The following is a 26,063-nucleotide window of genomic DNA, read 5'->3' on the forward strand; positions in this document are numbered from 1 at the left end:
ACATCTTACAGTAGTGACAGTTCCTGAGACAGTTGCTATTATGATAATATAGTTAGCAATGGCTACACAACATTGAATCTTGGTGTGGCATGTATATTAGCTTGGATGTAAAAATAACTGGCTTTAAAATTTAGCTGATTGTACATCAGACATATATATGATGAAAATGTACATTCTTTGTATCCCACAATTCCTTATTTAGACTACTCTGTATTGTTCACACTACAGCTGTGATAAATGATCCACGTCCACTAAGAGAACAACAGAAAATACAGCCCATAAAATCTACTTCTTGCATACTGAAAGGCATATTTAAAATATCAGAAAAATCTAAACATATTATTGAGACCCAGATTCCCCTGTATTTTTTAATTGTTCTTCTGCACGTACCCTGCAGATTTTCGTTATGTATAAGTGAGATCAGGCAGATACAAACAAACATTTTAAGGCTGACGTTCTGGTTTGCAGCAAATCAAATGTATAAGAAATTTAGAGTACAGGTCTTACATAGGAGTCGCAGATAAAATCAATGATATATCGCCAACGAAAGGAAAATGTTCTGTTCTAAACCACAACCACATCTAGGCTGTAACATTAATTTATTTTATTGCTGACCGCATATCTGTAAATGTACATCATTACTTTGATATTAAATACCAGCTAGCTGCTGCCATAACCCTGGTATATTTTTTTGGTTAGGGGGCCAGCTTTCCAATAAAAGTGATCCCAGTGGCGGATTCACCACAAGATCAATTTTATAGTTGGTGGGGTAGGTATCCCCAACCCCCCCACGCACCGCTTCCCCATTGTTCCTCGGTTTACCCGGAGCCTTTGGTAAACCCGGAAGCGATGGGGTCTGGCTGATGGTTGGGCAGGGAGTCAAGTGAGAGCAAGATGGTCCTCACTTAGCTCTATGGCCTTGGAGGACTGTAGCAACCTCTGACATCACTTCTGGTTTTCAGCCATTAACATTTTTTTTCCCTGAAATTGAAAATGTCAAAAAAAAATGTTTCTTTTGCTTTTAAAGGTAAATGAGAGATTTGGGGTCTTTTTGACCTCAGATCTCTTAATAGAGACAACCTGTCATGCTTATTTATATTACAAGGGATGTTTACATTCCTTTTATTAGGAAAAAAAGTGATCAAAAAATAAATAAAGGGACAGTGTAAAAATAAAAATTAGAAGAAAAAGAATTGAACGTGCTTATGCGCAGAAGCATACGCAATTCGTGTCGCATATGTAAACGGTGTATAAGACACACATGTGAGGTATGGCAACGATCGTTAGAGTGAGAGAAATAATTCTAGCACTAAAACGCCTCTGCAACTTTTAACAGGTAACCTATAAAAAATGTTAAAGCATGGTCTATTGAGATTTTTAAGTACCATAGTTTGTCATCATTCCATGAGCGTGCGTAGTTTTAAAGCATGACATGTTAGGTACCTGTATACTCCGCGTAATATAAACTTCCATCTTTCATATAATCTTTCACATTATCCAAAAAAATTGGCCTAACTTTACAGTTTTTTTTTTTTTTATTCATTAAAGTGTATTTTTTCCCCCAAAAAAATGCATATTGAAAAACTCCTGCACAAATACCATGCAACATAAAATATTGCAATGACCGCCATTTTATTCTCTAGGGTCTCTGCTAAATAAATATATATATATATATATATATATATAATGTTTGGGGGTTTTAAGTAATTTTCTAGCAAAAAATACAGATTTTTTTCTTGTAAACAGCAAATTTCATAAAAAGGCCTGGTTTCGACCATTAACAAAACGGTATGTGTTTGAAATGAAAAGGCTAAATATCATTTCTGACACTGCAGCTATGTGGTCATGTGATCCCCTGTTCTGGCCAGCCTGATCTATGGAGAGAAGCAAGAGGGGCGGAGATTCCCCACTGCTGGCTGGCTGACATCACAGGGGAATCTCAGCCCCTCCTGCTTCTCTCCGTAGATCAAGACTGGCCAGCAAAGGGCCAGCATGTCACCGCACAGCTGCAGTGTCAGAAACGGTATTTAGCCTTTTTATTTCTATCAAATGCATACAGTTTTGTTAATGGCTACATATCTACATTAGATACATGTAAATTCACATAGTGACTTTACAAACACTTTAAATATGTTATGTTGGTCAACCTTCTTCTACCTTCTATTATTTCTCAATTGTTTAATAACAAATTTAGGTGCACTATATTGTATCTAAAATTGTTGTACTTTTTAGCGAAAAATAAATAAATTGATTTTGATGTCACACGGAAGACCTGTTTTGAATATATTATTTCATATTCACTGTTTACTAGTAGTGATGGACGAACTTCCGACGGGACGTTTCGCGAACGCGAAATGCGAACGGACCCAAACGTTCGCGAAACCGAACGTTCGCCGCGGGCCCCATTGACTTCAATGGGAGGCGAACTTTGCAAACCTTCATGTCGAATTTGCGGCCACGTGGTAATTATTAGGGGGTAAAACGTAGTCCCACCATCTGGACAATGACATAATACATGTATGAGGTGAATTTGGGATCGATAACTACAAGCATTTTTATTTTATTTGGGAAATTGTTCTAACAATTCAGGACTATGGAGCTAATGAAGGCAATGGAGGAGAGGGAAGGTCAGGGACCAGGGTAGGCAAAGAAGAGGGTGCAGGAGATGATCACCAGCAGCGTGACATACCGGAATGACACATGCACCGTGATAGAGGCATCTGACAGCAGCACCGTAATACAGAGCACTGACAGCAGCACCGTGACATACAGCGCTGACAGCAGCACCGTGACATACAGCGCTGACAGCAGCACCGTGACATACAGCGCTGACAGCAGCACCGTGACATACAGCGCTGACAGCAGCACCGTGACATACAGCGCTGACAGCAGCACCGTGACATACAGCGCTGACAGCAGCACCGTGACATACAGCGCTGACAGCAGCACCGTGACATACAGCGCTGACAGCAGCACCGTGACATACAGCGCTGACAGCAGCACCGTGACATACAGCGCTGACAGCAGCACCGTGACATACAGCGCTGACAGCAGCACCGTGACATACAGCGCTGACAGCAGCACCGTGACATACAGCGCTGACAGCAGCACCGTGACATACAGCACTGACAGCAGCACCGTGACATACAGCACTGACAGCAGCACCGTAAGCAGCCCCAGGAGGAAGTCAGCACAGCACAGGGATGGTGTGATCCCCTCATAATAAGAACCCCCAGGAGGAAGTCAGCACAGCACAGGGATAGTGTGATCCCTTCATAATAAGAACCCCCAGGAGGAAGTCAGCACAGCACAGGGATATCATAAGCAGCCCCAGTAGAAATATGACACCGCTCAACCTCTTCAAAGAGGAGGGTAGGGGCATATAGTACGGTGTGCTTTTTTGGGTCAAGGAAGTGAGCCAAATGAATTAAGAAGGTCTGTGTGCTTGATTAAAAAAATAGTTTATAGACATATACATGGTCTACTGGTCACATGTGTTGAATTCCTCCGAGATCCATGCCTCATTCATTTTTAGAAATGTGAGGTAGTTAACACTGTGGTGAGCTAGGCGAGTACGCTTATCGGTCACAATCCCCCCTGCTGCGCTGAACGTCCTTTCGGACAGGACACTGGATGAGGGGCAAGCCAACAGTTCGATTGCAAATTGGGCAAGCTCTGGCCAGAGGTCAAGCCTGCCCACCCAGTAGTCTAGGGGTTCATCACTCCTCAGAGCGTCCACATCGGCCGTTAACCCAATGTAGTCGGACACCTGACGGTCTAGGCGTTCCCTGATGCTGGATCCGGATGACACCTGTCGATTGGTCGGCTGAAAGAATGACCTCATATCCGAAGTCACCAACACATCTTCAAACCGGCCTCTTCTTGCAGGCGCTGTTGGATTGGTACCCGCAAATCCTTCTCTGGGAGTGGGAATTGCTCCTCTGCCAGCGCACGCAAAAGCAGAATGCAGCATTTCTCGAAGCAAGGCCTGGAAGTGCTGCATTCTGACAGCCCTCTGCGACGGCGGTAACATTTCCGCCATTTTGTGTTTGTACCGGGGGTCTAAGTACGTTGCCACCCAGTACTGGTCCTTGACCCTCATGCTTTTTATACGGGGGTCCCTATTAAAACACTGGAGCATGAAGGCCCCCATTTGCACTAAAGTGGAAGCGGTGTGGTGGCCTGGCTCCTGCTCATCATCCAGGATAATGTCGTCCTCTTCATTCTCCTCTCCCCATCCTCGCACAACAGGGATCCCAGAAAGGTTTAAAGCATGCTCTTCTTGCTCCTGCTCATCCGCCCCGGCACCATCCTCCTCTGACTCCTCATCAGACTCCTGTTGTTGACTTGTCTCAGATAGAGTAGCCCCCCCTGGGAATTCATCCAGCATTGCGACTTCCTCATCTTCCCGCTCCTGCTCCTCCACAGCCTGATCAATGACACGACGCAATGCACGCTCCAGAAAGAAGGCATAAGGTACCATGTCACTGATGGCGCCATGGCTGCGACTGACCAGTTTGGTGATCTCCTCAAATGGCCGCAGAAGTCTGCATGTGTCGCGCATGAGCAGCCACTGGCGCGGTGAAAAAAAACCCAGCTCCCCAGAACCGTTTCTTTCGCAGAGTTCATACAGGTAGACGTTAACTGCACGTTTCTGCTGGAGCAGCCTATCAAGCATATAGAAGGTTGAGTTCCATCGCGTCGGGCAATCGCAAATAAGACGTCTGACCGGCAGATGGTGTCGCCGCTGAATGTCAGCAAGGCGAGCCATGGCCGTGTAAGATCTTCTGAAATGGGCCGAGATTTTCCTTGCCTGCCGCAAGATGTCCTGGACCCCAGGGTATTTGACAAGGAATCGCTGCACGACCAAGTTTAAGACGTGTGCCATGCACGGCACGTGCGTGATTTTGCCCTGTTTCAATGCGCTAAGCAGATTGGCACCGTTGTCACACACCACTTTACCAACTGTCAAATTGAGCGGTGTTAGCCACTCATCTGCCTGTGAACGCAAAGCTGAAAGGAGTGCCGGGCCAGTGTGGCTCTTTGCTTCCAGGCACAACAGACGCAGCACGGCATGGCAACGTCTCACCTGGCATGTGGAATAGGTTCTGGGGAGCTTGGGCGGTGCAGTGGAAGAGACGCTAGCAGCGGAAAAGGAGGAGGCAGCTGAGGAGGAGAGGGAGGAGGATGGAGTAGGAGGAGGAGAAGAAGAGTCAGGCCTGCATGCAATCCGTGGCGGTAAAACCAAATCTACACGGGTGCCACGGGTTACATGCTTGACGGCCGTCAGAAGGTTCACCCAGTGGGCAGTAAAACTGATATACCTTCCCTGCCCGTGTTTGCTAGACCACGTGTCTGTGGTCAGATGTATCTTGGCACCGACACTGTGTGCCAGAGATACATTCACTTGCCGCTGAACATGGCCATATAGCTCTGGGATGCCCTTCTCTGAGAAATACTTCCTTCCTGGGACCTTCCATTGTGGTGTTCCAATGGCCACAAATTTGCGAAAGGCCTCCGAGTCCACCAGTTTATATGGCAGTAGTTGGCGGGCTATGAGTTCTGACAAGCCAGCCGCCAACCGTTGGGCAAGAGGGTTATCCGGCGTCATCATTTTTTTACGCTCAAACATTAGGCCCACGGAAGCCTGCCTTTTTGCAGAAAAATGTGAGCTTGGCGTGATGGAAGGTGGAGTGGAGGACAATTGTGAGGAGAGAGGAGAAGGAGAAGTAGAAGACGAGGCTGGACGGTGAGAGCCTGCAGTGTGGCTTTGTGTGTTCCGTTGCTCCCACTGGGCTCGGTGATGGCTGCTCATGTGCCTTCTTAAGGCGGTCGTCCCTAGGTGAGTATTGGGCTTACCGCGACTAACGCGTTGACTGCAAAGATTGCAGATGGCAACGCTATTGTCAGCAGCGGACACGTTAAAAAAAGCCCACACTGCGGAGCCATGTGCCGGTGTCCTGGGAGCGCCAGATGTGACCGTACATGGTCGATGACTCGCTCCTGATACATTTGCAGTCTGCTTTGTCCCTGCTGTGCAATGTAAGTCATTGCTGCTTCTCCTCCCTATCTGCTGGTCCATATCTCCCTCTGAACTCCCCTCCTCTTCCTCTCTTGTGGGCACCCACGTGACATCACTAGACACGTCATCATCAACGTCACCTTCCCCACCGCTATAAGTAGAGATCTCGGAGTAGGCAGCAACACCGGGGACCAACCTCCTCCTTGGGCTGATCTGGGTACTGGCGTCAGACTGCTGAGTAGCGCTTGTTGCTACCTCCTCTTCCTGATCCAATACCAAGAGTGGCTGCGCATCAGAAATGTCCTCTTGATATGGATCGGAAAATAATTCCAGTGACTCAAGCGGAAGGTATGTGGTGGTGGTGGTGGTGGTCGTGTTGTTGGTGGTAGTGTCTTTGGGGGTGCACATAGCAGAGAGTGAAGAAGAGGGTGCAGATCGAGAGGATGAGGAGGGTGCAGAAGAGTAAGGCTGAGCGAGCCACTCAACCAAGTCTGGTGCATCCTTTAAAGTAATTGAACGCACCTTCTGCAACTTCCCACTTTGGCTCAAGCCTGTTGCTCCTGCCCTACCCCTACCACCCCTGCGGAAGGGCCTGCCTCTTCCTCTGCCTGTCATTTTTTAAATGACCCTGTGACAAAACTCTTAGTCCCTATACCGATGAAGGACTGCTGCAGTATAGGGCAGCGGTCAGCAGTGGTGCACGTCAACCCTATCTATTGTGGACCGATAGCGGTCCTTACAGAACAGCAGACTGTACCGCACTCAAGCCTATGTACCGTAGCACCCTATACCAAGTTACCAGTCCTTATAAGAACTTTTGTGGACCAAGCAGGTTGTGTATTAGTGTTTAGCAGACTGTACGTCAGTCCCTATACCGCTGAAGGACTGCTGCAGTATAGGGCAGCGGTCAGCAGTGGTGCACGTCAACCCTATCTATTGTGGACCGATAGCGGTCCTTACAGAACAGCAGACTGTACCGCACTCAAGCCTATGTACCGTAGCACCCTATACCAAGTTACCAGTCCTTATAAGAACTTTTGTGGAACAAGCAGGTTGTGTGTTAGTGATTAGCAGACTGTACGTCAGTCCCTATACCGCTGAAGGACTGCTGCAGTATAGGTGAGCGGTCAGCAGTGGTGCACGTCAACCCTATCTATTGTGGACCTATAGCGGTCCTTACAGAACAGCAGACTGTACCGCACTCAAGCCTATGTACCGTAGCACCCTATACCAAGTTACCAGTCCTTATAAGAACTTTTGTGGACCAAGCAGGTTGTGTATTAGTGTTTAGCAGACTGTACGTCAGTCCCTATACCGCTGAAGGACTGCTGCAGTATAGGGCAGCGGTCAGCAGTGGTGCACGTCAACCCTATCTATTGTGGACCGATAGCGGTCCTTACAGAACAGCAGACTGTACCGCACTCAAGCCTATGTACCGTAGCACCCTATACCAAGTTACCAGTCCTTATAAGAACTTTTGTGGACCAAGCAGGTTGTGTATTAGTGTTTAACAGACTGTACGTCAGTCCCTATACCGCTGAAGGACTGCTGCAGTATAGGGCAGCGGTCAGCAGTGGTGCACGTCAACCCTATCTATTGTGGACCGATAGCGGTCCTTACAGAACAGCAGACTGTACCGCACTCAAGCCTATGTACCGTAGCACCCTATACCAAGTTACCAGTCCTTATAAGAACTTTTGTGGACCAAGCAGGTTGTGTATTAGTGTTTAGCAGACTGTACGTCAGTCCCTATACCGCTGAAGGACTGCTGCAGTATAGGGCAGCGGTCAGCAGTGGTGCACGTCAACCCTATCTATTGTGGACCGATAGCGGTCCTTACAGAACAGCAGACTGTACCGCACTCAAGCCTATGTACCGTAGCACCCTATACCAAGTTACCAGTCCTTATAAGAACTTTTGTGGAACAAGCAGGTTGTGTGTTAGTGATTAGCAGACTGTACGTCAGTCCCTATACCGCTGAAGGACTGCTGCAGTATAGGGCAGCGGTCAGCAGTGGTGCACGTCAACCCTATCTATTGTGGACCGATAGCGGTCCTTACAGAACAGCAGACTGTACCGCACTCAAGCCTATGTACCGTAGCACCCTATACCAAGTTACCAGTCCTTATAAGAACTTTTGTGGAACAAGTGAGTTGTGAATGTTTAGCAGACTGCAGCAGAAGGGCAGCAGTCAAGTATAATATCCTTTCTATATTTGGAAGAAAGAATATTATACATGTACAAGCCTATTACTGTACCACTGATACCAGTCCTGAAAAGAACCTTTGTGGAACTAATAATAACAGCAAGTCTTTAAAATTACCCTCACTGCCTGACAACACTGCTTCCTTCCTGTCCCTATACAAATTGGCAAAAAAAGAGAACGATTAGTGGTTACTGGAACAGCTCTTTTGTGGACCTTGATAGTAACAGCTAATGATGATGATGATGATGATGATGATGAAAGACTAATCTGGCTGTCCCTGTAGCATACACCGTCCTTTCCCTTTCTCTAAACTAACAAAAGACACTCAGGCTGCTGCAAGAATCAGCAGCACAGCAAACCTATCAACACCTAACACCTATACCAGTCCTGAAAAGAACTTTTGTGTACCAAATAGCTAGTGGTTTATCTCTCCCTACTCCACACAGGAACCTGTCCCTATCGTAACAGAAGAAAGAATGTAAAATGGCCACCGGATCGGGTGTATTTATAGGTTAGGGGGAATGTACAAGTGTCCATGTGCTGTCATGTCTCAATTGGCTGTCCTGTATCACATGATAAACGTGTCACCAAAGGTTAAAGTTCTTGTATACATTAAACACGTAAGTCCGCCGCGGCGAACGACGGAAAAAGGCGTTCGAACGTGCGGACCGCGAATGTCGGAAATTCGCCGCGAAACGACCGCCGGGCGAACCGTTCGGCCATCACTATTTACTAGGATGTCGTGCTAGAGAACTGGATTCAATTGTGATTAAAACATAATCTTGGTTTTGGCAATGCCAGTAACGGTTCGAGTCTGGCTATGCTGGTCCAATGAAAGTTTTAGGCTTCATGTACATGGGACGTTTTAAAACCTCTCCTGAACGATGGAACTTGACAGCTAGTAATCAAAGTTTAAAAACGTCTGTTGTGCCACGTTTACATGCTGCAAATGGTCAGAAATGTATCTTCATTAAAAACGTCTATAAACGAAACTCTGCTAATCACGAGTTATTGTGTTTATACGCGTTTACAAGTTGTTTTTCAAATGCCTCTGAACATCCCTCCTGAATGCATTTTTTGTTGCATGCTTCCAAATGCTTCTAAACGCAATGTGCTGATAAGATAACGTAGAGGAGAGTTCAGGGGCAGCTGAAAAAAAATGCCCAATTGCTCCTTAAACGTTTGTTTACCAGCAGCAGTGTACATGAGGCCTAATTGTTCAATATGGCTAATAATGTGCTTCCTGGCTAGATGTGCTTGAAAAAGTAACCTGGTTTTTGCTTTAACAAAATTAATGAAAAAGAAAAGATTATTGAACTTTACGGTTAGACAGGAATAGAATCATAGTGTAATGTTTAAACATATGCATTTACTAATACATCGTTGTAAGGTGGGGTTAGGCTGGAAAATGTCCATACTGTACTTGTGGTTTTCATATGCTTGGAACTCATGGAGCAGTCAGATACATAAGCAGTTCTTACAGTATGGCATGTACTATGCACAACTGCATGTGGTACATCCTCTATAGACACTAGAGAAAATGACATAGATACCAGCCCATAAAATCTATACTGTTTTACAGAAATGTTAAAGGGAATTGTAGTAGCCATAGATCTACATTCTATATTTCTGTCATTAATTTACAATTATTACAAAAATAATCTTGCAAATGTGTGTTAGAGAAACCTGGCATCAAATTTACCAGAAAAAATGACCTGGGTTAGAATGTATTTTTACTGCCATATGGAAGATACCATGACATTTGTCTACCTTGACAAGGGATGAGCAAATCTGCCTTGGTTTGGTTCACAAACCTTTCAGCGAACCTCACTGAAGTCTATCTGGGGTGAATCTTTTTATTAAATTCTGGTTATTTATGGGTTTTATTAAGCAATCTAGTTAACACAAAAAAAAAAAAGAAATAGGATGCAAGGCACTGTACTGGGTAAAATGTACTAATACCAAAATAAAAAGTAATACTTTTTTTAGTAATAGATTTTTTTAGTAATTAAATGATAATGACCCTTCTTACACCGAATTGTCAACTTTCCCTAACAGCTCCAACACACACTGACAATGCAGCTGCTGTGAGTTATCCATTTCTTCAAATTATTGGTTCTTGCGACTGAGCTGAGCATGATCAAACCTGTCCACTGCAAACCCAAACCTCATCCCAAACTTTGCCTTGGCAAAACCTTGGCTTTTTGATATCATGTCTGGAGGTATTAGTGACATAACTTTTACAGGGTCACTTAATATCACTGGACAACTTACACAGAGCCATATGTGCATTTTATTAATGCGTTTTTTGCTCAAAAATCTAATAAAAAAGGTTCCAAAGGCTGACATTTTTTGACAGCCAAGAGCTAGATGACTCAGGGCACTCTTATACTGGTGTATTCAGTGTTGATGGGGGAATCCCTTCCCGCTGAGCTATTGTATTCTGACAGCAGGAGGTTTCCCTGCTGTCGGAATACAATGACCACTGCTGGCGGCTATAGTGATCGCATGAAAAATATCCAACAGGCTGGTAGTACTGAAGTCGATGAATATCCCACTCATATATTGATCAAAATTCAGCCGGTTCCTGCTGAATCATCTGAACCTTGATCGGTCTATGGCTGGCTTAAACAGAAAATGGACATAATCTCCACAGTGGGGACCTAGCCACTATAAATTTCTGATAAATGTTCTAATTACTCCCCACCCTATCAGGAACTAAAGTTTTTTTCTGGAGTCAAGAACTTGTGTCATTAAAGGGGTTGTAAAGTCAGAAGGTTTTTTATATTGATGCATTCTATGCATTAAGATAAAAAAGCCTTCTGTGTCCAGCAGCCCCCCTCGGCCCCCCTAATACTTACCTGAGCCCCATCTCTGTTCAGCAATTTACATGAGTGTCTCGGCCTCCTGAGACTTTCCCTCCTAATTGGCTGAGACACAGCAGCAGTGCCATTGCCATTGACTCTCATTGCTGTCAATCAAAGTCAGTTAGCCAATCAGGAGAGAGAGGGAGCAGGACTGGGCTGCAGCTCTGTGTCTGAATAGACACACAGAGCTATGACTCAGCTCGGGTGCCCCCATAGCAAGCTTGATGTGAGGGCACACGGCAGGAGGGAGGGGCCAGAAACACAGAAGAGGGACCTAAGAAGAGGGGGATCTGGGCTGCTCTGTGCAAATCCAATGCACAGAGCAGGTAGGTATAACAGTTTGTTATTGTTATAGAAAAAAAAACAAGACTTTACAATCACTTTAATACATTTTACTGAAGCTCTTCTGTTTCATATAGGTATTCATATATGCTATTCATTTTCTGATTCTTCTGTGATCAGTGTGTATTTTGATTATACCAAACAATAACAATGACGTTTGTTACTGTTATTTAATGTTGCTCACTAACAGGCACTGGCTTATAAATATTAAGGCAAGGGGCAATGGGCACATCCATAACCAACTGGAACTTGTTATTTGGTTATATAACTAGTTATATTATGTTAACACCTTTGATCATACTGACAGCCCCAAACTAATAAAATATGAAGTTGGATGTGTTCCTATGGGTTAACACACATCATTGTTGTCCTGCATTGTCTTGTTAAGCCAGTTGGAGACTATTTCATAATTTCATGACATGATTTATGTTGTACATCTATATGTCCTACTTTCATCCTGATATTTGATGACAACTACCACGTAATCTTGTATGATATTTCTTGGCACTGGTCATATTGTTTGTGTACACCTGTGATGGTCTTAGACACTTCATTTTGTAGAGCTTGAATGTGCATATTAACAAGAGATTTTCTTTGTTGATTTGTTAAATGTATGCATGATAAAAATGATTTATGGCTGTGTAAGGGGACAAAAATAAACATCACACCTGCTCACTCATCATGATAAAGAAATCGCTTGTAAAATTTTACCCCATGGTTAGACATTTTTCAGAACTATCATATTTATGTGTAAAAATGCTGAAGATAAGGAACATTTGCTGGTCCTTTGTAGGGCTCTGCTCAGCTGTGTCACTTTTTGAACAAAATACATGTAAAAACCTGATCTGTGCATGTATCCAATGCGTTTTATTATTGCAGAATACTACATGCTGCAAAATTTTAACTAGCGTTTCATGTCTTCTATACATACCTCTGTTTTGAAAATACAGAGAAAAGGAGGAGGAATGGATTGCTGACATTTTTTAAATGAATTGCACATGGGAGATATACTATGAACTGTGCAGATATACTATTCTAAGCATTATATGAAAAACTGTTTGCCTCTATCTCTCATTGCATAAAAATCCAATCTGGACCATTTTTTTGTATGGGATAAAGATTAAAAATTGACACATGTTATTCCTGCTTGTTATCCTAGTATGATAACTTCCCTTCAATTGTTACCACATGATACCAGAGCAAGAAAAGAAATGTGCAGATTTCACTAGCACAACAAGTAGCCAACAGCAGTAAAAACCTGACAAAGGTTCTAACATTTATCCACTGTACTAAAAGAGAGTACTTTTTTCATTCCTCATTGGACAGCTTTCCCATAACTGGGTGTCATAAAAAATCTTTACAATGAGGACACAAATAGCAAAAGGCTGTGACCATTCTTCTTTTTGCCCCCCAAAAAATAAACAACTTTTGGCCAGAGTTCCGCTCAGCTTTCAGAACAGAAGGAAACTGAAAAATGCTTATATATAGTAAATGGGCTGTATTTACCATAGTAGCACTCCTGGGCCAGTGCCTAGGGCAGCACCATGCCTATGTAGAAATTTTGATAACGCAGTCAATATTAGGTTTCTATTTTTTGTCCACTATGGATGAGCCAATCTGCCCATGTTCTGTTTGCAGCAGGGTTCATCGAATCCTTTTTGAAATCCATGAAACTCAAACTTAGCTGCATAAATGTGCATCTAATCAGTGCATCTACTTGGGTAAAATCCGGATACTAAATTCTAGCCATTTTCAAGGATAATAGAGATCTCAAAATTGGAGAGCTGGGCACTGTCAGAACATTTAGGCAAAAAAAAAAAAAGCATTGTATAGAAATATATCCTTTCAATTACATATTTACAATACAATACAATTTTTGCAGACAGCATCAGTGATGCTATATTCTGGCACAACCCCACAAATTGTGAATATGTAATTGCTCTTTGTAACTTTTACATTTAGTCTGGCCTAAATACAGCAGCGACAGCCTAAACTGTTTAATTTTAGCTTTAGCACTTAATCTCAATTTAAGCTGCAATACTCAACAGTTTTTTTTTTTTTAATTGCCTTTTGGAGGGGATTTGACGGGTGTGGGGGCTTTTAATAGAGCGGACCTTTGATTTTTCATAAAAAGTGTGTAAAAATAAATAAATACATGCCCTATGAAAAACACATGAAGCCTGTTATCACTGTAGTGCATGTGGACAGAGATAGGTTGAAAAAGGCTGCAGTATATCAGCAGCATTAAAATGTAACAAAGGATGAAAAAAGGCAAAAGCCCTTTCCTCTCTCCACCTCAAATTTTTCAAGATATACAGCATACACAGCATTTTACTATCTACATGACATTTACTAAAGGCTTTTATCTACATTAACAGACCTGCCAATGCCTACAAATCTTACTAATCTCTCACTAGGCATTTTATCAGCACATTCCCTATGCCCGGCTTTTAGTGGCAAACTGGTCGATCATAGGAAGCCGATGGGTAAATCATGATCAGGTCTGTGCCAAGCCATTCCCCCTGTTTCTACCGGTGTTGTCTCTCTCTTCACTAGCAGAACGGAGTGAGAGGCAACACAGTGCTCGGCAATGGGTGGGACAGGGAGCAGCCTTACAAGTTAATCAGTGGTGGTCCTAGCAATCAACTTGTTAACATGAAAAGTTAACTAATGCAGCTCCTAGTCCCACCCACCATCCAGCACTGTGCTGCCTCTCACTTCTCTGTGATGTAAAGTTGCTGTAAGGTAGAAGAGATCTACCTACAGCTGTGTGTAATGAACACTTTTTTCTTTGGGGGCGACAGAGGAAAAAGCAAAGGACACTACTGGGGTGGGGGAGAAGCAGAGGATAGGTGCTATGAAAACGGGGGGCACTACTGGGCTGAGGAGAAGACACTACTGTGGGGGGGAGAGGTTAGAGAGGACGCTACTGTAGGGGGGGTTGCAGTGTACACTGCTAGTGGGGGCACTACAGAATGGGGGCAGGGGACACAACTGTGTGTGTGTCGGGTGGTGGAGTTGGTGCAAGAGACACTGCTATGAGGGAGCAGAGCACACTACTGGGGATGGCAGAGAACACTGCTATGGGGTGGCAGGGGGCACTACAGAGGGGCAGAAGACACAACAGTGGTGGGAGAGGGTTGCAGAGGACACTGCTATGAAGAGGCACTACAGAAGGGGAGGCAGAGAACACTACTGTGTGGGTGGTGCAGAGGACACTGCTATGGGAGGCATAGAACTCTACTGTGTATGGGGGGATGAGGACAGTGCTATAAGGGGGCAGAGGTGATGACACTACTGTGTGGGGGAGGGGGTTGGATAGGACACTACTGTGGAGGGTGGTTATAGAGGACACTGCCATGAGGGGAGCACTACAGAGTGGGGGCAGAGGGCAGTACTGTGTGTGTGTGTGTATGGGGGGGGGGGAGTTGGTGCAGAGGACACTGCTATGGGGTAGCAGAGCACAGTACTGTGGGGAGGGGGGTTGCCAGAGAACTTTGCTATGGGGTGGGAGGGGGCACTGCAGGGGGGGGCAGGGGACACAACTGTGGGGGGAGAGGGTTGCAGAGGACACTGCTATGGAGGGGCACTACAGAGGGGAGGCAGAGGATACAACTGTGGGGGGAGAGGGTTACAGAGGACACTGCTATGGAGGGGCACCACAGAGGGGGAGACAGAGAACACTACTACGTGTGGGGTGCAAAGGAAACTGCTATGGGGAGGCAGAGGGCACTAGAGAAGGGGGCAGAGGACACTACAATTGTGGAGGATTATGGCAGAGGACACTGCTACGAAGGAGCAGAGGACCCTGCTTTGGGGGGGGCATATGACAATATTGTAGGGGGGGGGTCAGAAGACACTACCAAAGGGATCCACAGGGATCTTTGAATTCCTACATGTTGTCCAGTTAGATCTCAACCTCTGAAAGGATGCCTACCCCTGCCATATGCTTTTGCTTTCAAAGCTAAAGCACATTGTAAATATGGAGCTCCAGTGAGAGCTGGAGGGGCAAAGCAGAGAGCTGATGACTGACAGTCTCTGCTGTCTGTGTTTAGAGAGGAGGGGAGAACTGAGTGAACAGTTTGATAGCTTGGTTCTCAGTGCAGAGGCGGCGGGGGACAGATGCCACATCAGATTGAAGTGGCATCCACCTAGGTGAGTATACTTCTTTTTTTTTTTTTAAACCTCATACTTCACTTTTAACTGTTTATTTATAGACACGCAGAGACACATTCTGCACCCCTAGCTGATAGAACCCATTGTTGTATGATTTTTGCTTAGGCATAACCCGATATAGATTCAGCTGTAATCTATTCATGTTAACTCTGAGATTGTGCTAAAAATGCCTGCAAGCATAGAACCTGCATGACACTAATATCTAACATTATAAGCATGTATGTAAAAATGCTAAACCAACCTTCGTTATTTTCATTCTATGAACCAATTACATTAACATTAGTGCACCAACCCTTGAGACTTTATGCTTAACATAACATTTCTGTTTAAATCACACAGGATCAATCTTTAACACACTCAGATGAGCAAAAATAAAGGAAGTATTTCTATTTACACCAACAGTCCACAACCATTCCACAAGCCATATGGCCTTCAAATTGATGGTAGCGGGTTGTGATCTTCTGCTGGTATAAACCATTTGACTCACATATGGGGAGGCTACTGCAGACAGGACTGATGAACTTTATCTTCAGTTGTCCTCGGGATATTGACACAGCGATTGAAGAAAAGCAATGCACCTAAGCTACTGACTTTATCTTCTCTGTAGCATAATAGTGACTTTATATAAGCTAAAATTCATGGACTTTGGAAACACTTCTAAAGTGGTAATTTTATTTTTACCTCCAAAAATGTTTTTTTTCTACTAGCACAATCAACGTTGGAAGAATTATTCCTTCATGGCTTTTTAAACTTTTTTGGAAGGAAGGTATGAAATGACAATAAGCCAGTTTGCAGTCTATACCTTCACTGCATTGCTGATGTTTGATTTTGATGTAGCAAGCTTAATTGTTCTCCATGGTACAATCCCTTCAGATTGACTGCAGTGTATGGGACTTCTTCATCTAAGTGGCTTTGTTCAATCATGGAATAATTTACAATGAACTAAAGGAGAAAAGAGGACCTTGCTGTGTCAGTCACCAGTACAGTCATGATGATTCATTTGACTTCATTCTCATGTTTGCTGTATTATTGAGCAAAGGCCAGAGCACTGACATACTAGAAAGTGTATAAAATAAGTGACAAGTGAAAGATTAAACATTTGCTGTGACTATACAACCAAGCCAAATACTTTATGATGGTAGCAGTCTTTGCCATGGTCTCTTTAGAGGCCTAACCACCATTGCAAAATGGTAGCTAGGAATTAAAAACGTTTACACTACATGGCTAAGTGTTTGTTGAAATCTGACTGTTACAACAATATAAGCTGTTTGAAATTCCATTCCAAAATATTTAGCATTAATATAGATTTGGGTCACCCATCACAGCTATAATGTTCTCCACTCTTCTGAGAAGGCTTTCCATAAGATTTGTATGTGCGTCTGTGGAAATGTTACTCATTCCTACAACAGAGTTCAGGGCAGGTACCAATTTTGGTTGAGGTAACCTGGCTCACAATATCAGCTTTTTAATTTATTTAAGATGTTCAGTAAGATTTAGGGCTGGTGCAGGCCACTCAAGTTCCATAGCACAGAACTCATAAAACTACGGTATGTCTTTATAAATCTGGTTTTGTGCATGGGGTACATAATGTTACCATATAGTTGAAAGTGCACATTAGCCTAAAGTGTATTTTTATGCTGAAGCATTGACAGTACCTTTCCAGTGTCCAGAAACATTTGGCCATATACTATATATTTGCTATTATTACAGTACTTACAGTAAATGCACCAGGAATTTATTGCTGTTTTGTGTTGTTCTTGTGCTTGGAGAAGAAATTGCTCATCATATTCCTCCATTCTTCAGATCATAAAAGTTTGATTTATAGTTTAGGTATTCGGGGTGAAGAATGGATAAACCAATAGATCTGCTGGATAGTTCAGATATCCCAAGTTATGTTTGCATAAACCAACAGGTCTGTTGAACAAATTAAATATCTAGGTTCATGTAGGTGATGAAACTAACTGTTGGACCACTTAGATATCCCGGGTGATGTAGGTATAAACAAACAAATCTGTTGGCTAGCTCAGATATTCAGGGTTATGTAGGCATAATAAATCAACTAATCTGTTGGATAGCTTAAGAGTACTTTCACATTGGGGCGGGGGACCATTGGCGGTAAAGCACTGTTAGTTTTAGCAGTGCTTTCCTGGTGCTTTAGCTGCACTTTTTGGCTGCTTTGGTTGGGTAGCTCAGACATTTCAGGTGATATAGCTATAAGCCACCAAGTTTATTAAATATCTTAGGTATCCAGGTTAATGTAGACCAATAAATCTGTTGAATAGCAACAATATTCAGAGTGATGTAAGCATAAACCAAAGAGTAATGTAGCCAGAAATGAACATTCTGCATGTTCCAGCACTAGGACTCTTCTGAGGGAGAAAGGTGCAGTGGTGGCATTGAGGTAAGTGTAATTTATGCAATGCTTATCGTTACCCTGCTTTTTAAATTTTGCTTCTTGAGTTGTTTTTTAAACGGGCTGATGGTATACCAGGTCATCACTGTAGAGATATTTAGAATAAATGGTGGTTTGAGCATAAATGAAGACAGAGAAGGTAGGCTCAGACACAGTCCAGTGTAATCATTATGCCAAGGTGACTTAGAATAGAGTTTTGTACCACTAGACTGTGATTAACTAATAAATCAGCAAAGTCAGCAATAAACAGTGAATATAAGCATTAACTGCAATGTTAATAACAATACTATAACTGGCTTACATTGTACTCTCGGAGAATGGCTAGGGTTTAGTGCAATACTGTATCCTCTGAGAAGTACCACTTAACATATGAAATAGGTAAGAGCCTCTGTGTAGCAGCTGTAAAGGGGCAGTCTTTAGTTCTAACTCTTCAACCAGCTAGCATCGGGCCCAGTTGTACTGTTGGTGCACATGAGGATAGTCCCAGTCAGGCCTACAGGCAGCTATAAGGTTACTAGATGGCTGTATGATCAGTTCCTAAATGGTTCAGACTCTCTAGCAGCAGTAAATCCTCACAGCAGCAGCTCACCACCCCCAGCAATATTGCAGCTCACCATCCAGTCACACACAGCTATTAGTTCACTCTCTGCTCTGCACGCAGGTGACTCTGGCTATCAGCACACCTGGAACCAGCACTCTGGATTCTGTTCAGACTGTCATTATGCAAAGTGGTGGTGCACACTGCACATAAATGTGCATTCTCTGGCCACGCTAATGGCAATAGGAAGCTGTGTCCTGGCGATCTCCTTCTGGGAAATACAGGCCAAAATCTTTTATTACAGTAGAGTCTCTCTCCTCTGGACTACAGTTCCCATAGTGCAGTGCTGCTTGGCTCAGTCTATAGGATGAAATTTTCCTGCTCAGCAGCTCCTTCCTCTTACTGATATAGCTGGTAACAAGTTCAGCATCACAGGGCAGCAGCTACAGAGAGCAGCTGCAGCCAGTGTTTTTCTCATTCTGCATTCTTAGCTAAGCACCTAGCTACACTTTATTGTGCTACACACTAAATGATGGCTTTTTCGCTCTTTTAATTCCATCCTACCATAACCTGTATGGTTATACTGACATGTTGGGTTCCAAGCTTTACACCATAAAAGCCATGCTTTTCATACACTGGCTTGATGATAGCCAGATAGACTAAAACAACTGTATAGTGTATACTTTGGAATAAATGGCTCTAGAATATTAGGCTATATATGCACTATATACCCACAATTCATGATGTGCATCCAGCCAGAGGGGCAAAAAGCAATGATTTGTAAAACTCTGCCTACTGTCCTAAAATGAGGAATGAGCCTCTTATTTTTAGAATATGCAATAGAATGAGACATGTGAATACGTTCTGTTAAGAAGACTTTACTGTGCCAAACATATTTTCAAAACACCACTTTTTCATGTGAAAGCCATACATTCAAGCATTTAGAAGAGTATGCTCTAGGTATTTCACACTATAAACGTTAACTGTTAGGAAATAAGTGTTGAAAGGAACTCTTAATTTATTAATACAGCACCTATTTCTTTGTTTGTAAATTTCACTTACCTTTGATCCTTTTTACACATTAAACTTGTTCGATAGAACTAAGACCAAATTGAGTTTTCCCAGTTTAAAATGTTTAGAGGCTTAGCTTTCAGAAGTTCCACCCACTTGTTTCTTTCACCTCTCAGAACCTGTAGCTGAAATTTCCTATAACAATTCTCAGTTACTTTTCCCATGATATGAAACTCCTCCTGCTCTAATTTAAGTAATGTAAAATACATTTAAAACCAATAGATGAGTAATACTTCATTATGGGGTTATACCAGTTTTTTGTACTTAGCGTGACTTACTAAAACTTATTTACACTTGAATAGCACATATGAATAGACACAGATTTGAAATCTGTGGTTGTGTAGTTACAGTATTGTTATAACAAACTACAGTTGGCAAACATAAAAATGGGTCCAAAAAATGATGGAGGTTATTTCCTGAGGGCCTTTTATTCTGATGTGAATGGTAAATGTTAGGACACTCGGGATTCCAGAACAGTGGCAGTGACAGTTTGAAAATTTTACTGCGCTGAGGTTAATCTGTATTTTCAAGTTGTTTACCTTTGAAACTCAGCAATAAAACCAGACAGTTATGGTATATTACATCTGGTACATACACATTGACTCCAGGCTTGGTAAGAAATTGCTTCTGTATCTCAGCAGATGGGAAATCAATTAAGTGGTGTGTCATCTCTCATAAACCTGATTGTTGTAGAGGCATATAAAGTAATGACTTAACCTTCATCATATAAGATCTCATAAAGATTTTATTGTTGAACTCATTAATGCTAAGAAAAACTCGTCAGTGTTCAGATGGCAGTATAAACAGACAAAATAAACCCCTTCTTATCACTTTTCTGAGCAAAACTATTACCCTTCTGCGTCATCACCATAATGTATAATAGGTATTAGCACAGAAGACTAGGTTTATACTTAAAGAACACTATCATATAAATTATAATGAAGCACAACAATCACTGTATGATGCGTCTCAGAAATAAGTCTTGTGGCTTTCTGTTTTTCTGTTTTTTCTTTTAAACATACGTCACTTGACTTCTTGGCCACTTGATTTTCTAAACGGATCTCACAGCAGGGCAGTTCTTATTTGGGGAGAATTAAAAATACAAACCAGGTTAGCAACTCTAGGTCTCACCTAGATTTCACATATGCTGCTTTACAGTATTGGTGTCACTGGTTTACTAAAAATTGGCACATTATGTAACACAATAGAGATGATTTGCTAATGGAATAGAGTATGTTCACTCTGTAAAGTGTATGTTCACTGAGCTTAAAGCGGGAGTCCACCGGGAGTCCGCCGTTTTTTTTTTTTTTAAAAGCCAGCAGCTACAAATACTGCAGCTGCTGACTTTTAAAATAGTGACACTTACCCGCCCAGCGCGCCCGTGATGTCAGCACCCGAAGCCGTTCTCTCGATCGTCTCTCGGGTGCTGCCGCCGCCATCTTGGGTATGGGAATCAGGAAGTGGAGCCTTTCGGCTTCATTTCCCGGTTCCCTACTGCGCATGCGTGAGTCGCGCTGCGCAATAAGGATGGTCCCCGCTGTCTCTCGGATCCGTGTGTTTCCCAGCAGGCAGTGGGGGACTTTCGGAAAGGGGCGTAGATTCTGCGGAAAGGGGCGTACCTTCTGCAGAATCTACGCCGGAAGTGGGTGCAGATACCTGTACTGTACAGGTACCTGCACCCCCATCCCCCCTGAAAGGTGCCAATTGTGGTGCCGGAGTTGGGGAGGATTCCAATGAGCGGAAGGTCCACTTTAGGGTGGACCTCCGCTTTAATGAATGATATTCACTTTGACCATCCATTCACGTTCAAGCAAAATTAATTTTGTTTTCTTCTACCTCCTATATCATTGGGTATTTAGAGTAAAAACAAATGTACCTTTTTTACTAAGCTAAATGCACACTCACTTTGCAAAGTAAACAGCTCTTGCCCCTTTAGCAAGTAAACCCCAATACCTTCTTAGCTCATACCTCAGTTTCAGCCATCTACTCTTGAGAACAAAATCTCACTTCAAGCTAGTGTGAAAGCATAGCATCACATTAATATTTACTTTTATTAGAATAGATCTGGAATTCTGGTGCAAAAGAAGACAGTTAAAGTAGTTAAAGTTGAAGTAAAACTGCAGTAGAACTGACTGCAGTAGTTACCAGGAAGACTTTAAAAGTGTAAGAGGGTGCTGCTTATTAATATTATTATTATTATTATACAGAATGTATATAGCGTCAACAGTTTGCACATCGCTTTACAACAAGAGGGCAGACAGAACAGTTATGATACAATTCAATACAGGAGGAATCAGAGGGACCTGCTCATTAGAGTTTACAATACAAAAGGTAATAACTGTGGGGGATGAGCTGATGGAGAAAATAAAAGTACTGCTGTTAGGTGGAGGCGGGATAGACTTCTCTGAAGAGCTTATGTCTTTGAGTGGGACAAAGACAGTTCCACATAAACATCTTTTAAATAAACAAGACCTTAAGCATGTATAGATGCTTAGAAGTGAGTGCAAAAAAGTTTTTTTTTTTTAAATAACAAACATGGCATACTTACCTGCCCTGTGCAATGGTTTTGCAAAGAATAGCCAGGATCCTCCTGTTCTTGTGCCCCCCGCCAGCGCTCCTGGCCCCTACTCTTCTACAAGTGCCCCACAGCAAGCACTGAGGGCATTCGTGCACGCCTGCTCCCTAGTGACACTCTGTGTGTCCATAAGACTACTCACAGAAGGGGGCTCAGCCCTGCCCCCCACTCCCACTTCACTGACTGTGGAGGCAGAGACCCAGGATTGCAATCAGGCTTGGGTGAGTATGGGGGGTGGGGGGCTGCGAGGGGAGCTACATACTGAAGGCTTTTTATCTTTATGCATAGAATGCATGAATGGAAAAAAAAATCTTCAGCCTTTAGAACCACTTTAAAGAGAACCTGTGCCCAGATCATGCACACTAAATTATAACACTTTAAAATAAGCCCTCAATCAGCTCTGTATCTATAAGCATTCTATCAGCAGCTTTGCTTTATGACATCCCACACAGATGGAGAATAATGACTGGTAAGCTGGCAGCAGGTACTGTAGGTATATATATTGGTATGCATTACTTAGAGGTTAGATTCAGTCCATAGCCCCTCTGGTGAAGTCCCTATGGGGAGGAAATGTGTTAGGTATCTGTTCTTCCTTGCTTCAGGCATGCAATACTAAAAGTGATACAGATGATCTTGGTGATGCAATGGGAGCCAGGCATTAGCTTGCTTAGTTATGGAGGTATCAATTTGGATTGGCCTGTCTGTGGACCACTGATGCTGACAGGGGATTTATTTAAATAGTGCAATGAGTGGCATGCCTTGCTACTTATGACACATGTTACAGTGCTACAGCCAGAGCCTAAAGACCAAAATGAGCTGTGTATGGGGGTAGTGATAAGGATCAGTTTGTCTGTTGATTGCTGATGCCTACAGTAGATATATTCAAATGATCCAGTGAGTGGTGATCATTTTCCTGATTTTTCCTGACTGCCTATTGTTTATCTATATGCCCTCCAGCACAGGCATAGCATCAGGGGTCATAAGAGGAGGACCCTACCCATGCTCCAGGGGTGTGTCTGGCCTCCCTGACACATCCTGTTTTACATCTGGACAGGAGAGGCTGTTGGGGTGGCATATACAAGAATCCATTTTACTCCTGCTGCCGCTAAAAGCCTGCTTCACCTCCTTTCCCTCCTGCCGGAATTCAGTGGCTTCAGGGGGAAAATGGAGAGGATCAGTTCCTGTATATGCCCTCCTGTTCAGGTTACTCTCATTTCAGCTGACCAGGCCCCCCATGTGCTCTGCTGATCCCCACCCCCCCCCCCCCACTCCTCGCAGCGCTGCCAGCTTCCCCTCAACTCCTACCATCTGATGCAGCGGTTCATATCATGATGGAGAGTAGGTAAGGGGTCAGTAAATATGTAATTTACTGATTGTCAGAAACCATGAATCAGACTGAGACAGAAGTACAGTTAAATCTCACTTGTTTAATAATAATAAAAAAGGTAAACAGTCAAAACATAGCCAGAGTTCAGGAACCGGAATGGATAATCAGACAAGCAAAAATGTCGGGGAGCCAAAGATGAGCGTAGTAGAACAGCAAGCAGGATCTAGAGCCAGAAGGAATGTCAGCCAAGCAAGTCTTTAACAGGAACACAGGAGCGCGTCTCTAGAGATATGGCCAAGGCAAAGGCAGAGATCATCTGGGCTGGATGGCTTAAGTAGGCAGGACTGACAAGCAAGATATCATCAACAGGTGATTTACTGTGGAGAGATAGGAGCTGGCAATTAGCCGACAGCTGAACAGCCAGCTCAGAGACTGACACTGACACCTTCCTTTTTTGAATGAACACCATGAGTGATTGGTACTCATCACTCACTCTGTTCATTCATAGCTGAAGCATAGTAAACTGTGTTTTCTATGTTTTAAGAGGAACTTCACCTCAAAGGTGAAGTTCTGCTTTATACCCTCCCCCTCATCTATTTTGGTACTTTGGGGGGGTGGGCACCTGCTTTTGACAGATACCCACTTCCACTTCTGGTTGGATCACCGCAGTGATCCACCATCAGTTGCCCCTGCGCCTGCAACCTTCTGGAGCACATCACAGGTCTAGAAAGGAGGCAGAACCATTCACAAAGTGTAGTGCACCTCTCACATGCACAGTGGGCATCCAGCTGTGAAGCTGCAAGGAATTACAGCTGGCTGCCTACAGTAAACATGCCAGCACTGGGGACCCGAAAACCAGCGAAGGACCAGTTTGGGTGAGGACAACGTGCTAGACCCCTGGACAGGTTAATGTCCTTTTTTTAAAAGTCAGCAGCTACAGTATTCTTAGCTGCCGACTTTTATTCTTTTTCAAAAGGGTGAAGAACCACTTTCAGTTTGTGAATGAACAGGAAGTTCAAAGCTTTTCCCGTTAATTCATTCTGTGCAGCTGAAGCTGCAGAAATAGAGATTGAGGGCTGTGTCCTCAAACTCCTTTCTCTATCCCAAAAGTGAGACATCATGGGATAAATAAAATAAAATGGTAAAAACAAAGAATAACAGAAATAACTACTGAAGCCATCCACTGCCCTACTGACCCTGTCCTCTGCCCTACTGACAAAGTCCACTGCCATACTGAAAAGGTTACACTGCTCTACTGACTGTCCTTTTCCTAATGAGACTGTTCACTTTCCTACCGGTACTGTCCACTGCCCTACTGGGACTGTCCACTGCCTTGCTGACACCATCAACTGTCCTACTGACACTGCTCACCCTGTCCACTGTCCTACTGACACGGTCCACACACAGGCCACTGCCCTACTGGCACTGTCCACACACACACACAGACCACTGCCCTACTGGCACTGTCCACACACACACAGTCCACTGCACTACTGAAACTGTCCACACACTGTCCACTATCCTACTGACATTGTTCACTGCTCCACTGACTGACACTGTCCACTTTTAAGGTAGGCTAGGTTTTTATTTTTAAAGTATCATTTGTTTTATTATATTTCCTTACTACATTTAGTTAGGCCTTCCTAATTATTTTTTTTTAAAACCCTGGTGATCTTTAATTATTTCATATTGTTCAGGTAGATCTCCACCTTTCAATGGTTGCCTACTCCTGCTCCAAGATATTCAAAAGAATTGGAGAGGTATGTCAAAATGTGGGCAGTTTCTCCAAAATCTTTTGAATTACCCTCTCAATATGTAAATAAAGAATAACTCTTTAGCCACTTTGAGCATCTTGGTGCGTGGTGGAAGTGGGTAGTAGTGCGGGGCCCCAGGTCAACTTTTGCATAGTTTTAAGCTATGCCTCTGCCCTCCAGGATACCTTTTGTGTACATTTGGTCTGTTATAGGTGTGTTTAACAGCTGAATCTGGTTCCGTTTTGGAATAAACCTGCAGATTTTGATGCTATGCTATTTCAACTTTGGGAGTGTGGTATTTGTGATGCACAGTACATTTGTCATCATATATGCTGTACATTATATTTGATCATATATATATTAATCTCCTTGCGCAGATGTTGAATGCTTAATACATATAAATTCAGATTATTCAGTCACAAGCTGTGATCATGAACTTTAACCTCCCTGCACCTTATGGAATTAATGAATGTTTTATCTTTGCATCTATTCTTTTGGATATTTAGTTGCACTCTCACATTTAGTTATTGCACAGTTCATTGTTGGTTGAGCATTAGATAATTGTTTATAAGCTGAACGATTTGAATCAGTTTGGATTTGATTTCCTATTACATTAAATATTTATGCAGAGGCATGCCTGGCAAGGTCTATTTGGATTTTAGATTTGGGTTTTAAAAAGTAGTTGGCATGTTCATACAGTACTTTGGTGTTTTTCATACAAACTAAATTGATAAAACATTTCTATGTGTTTAAATAAAGTTTGAAGTTTGAA

The 26,063-nt window shown here is 43.2% G+C and overlaps 1 protein-coding gene across 1 annotated transcript in view; it reads left to right on the forward strand.

The window, feature by feature from the left end:
- Positions 1 to 26,063, forward strand: part of LOC143960916 (uncharacterized) — a 614,677-nt gene that overhangs the window by 325,803 nt on the left and 262,811 nt on the right. The gene's annotated exons all lie outside the window — the stretch shown is intronic.

Source organism: Lithobates pipiens, unplaced genomic scaffold (assembly GCF_037356315.1).
Source record: "Lithobates pipiens isolate NorthernLeopardFrog02 unplaced genomic scaffold, aLitPip1_a1.2 Scaffold_8, whole genome shotgun sequence".
In the NCBI taxonomy this organism is placed as follows: Eukaryota; Metazoa; Chordata; class Amphibia; order Anura; family Ranidae; genus Lithobates; species Lithobates pipiens.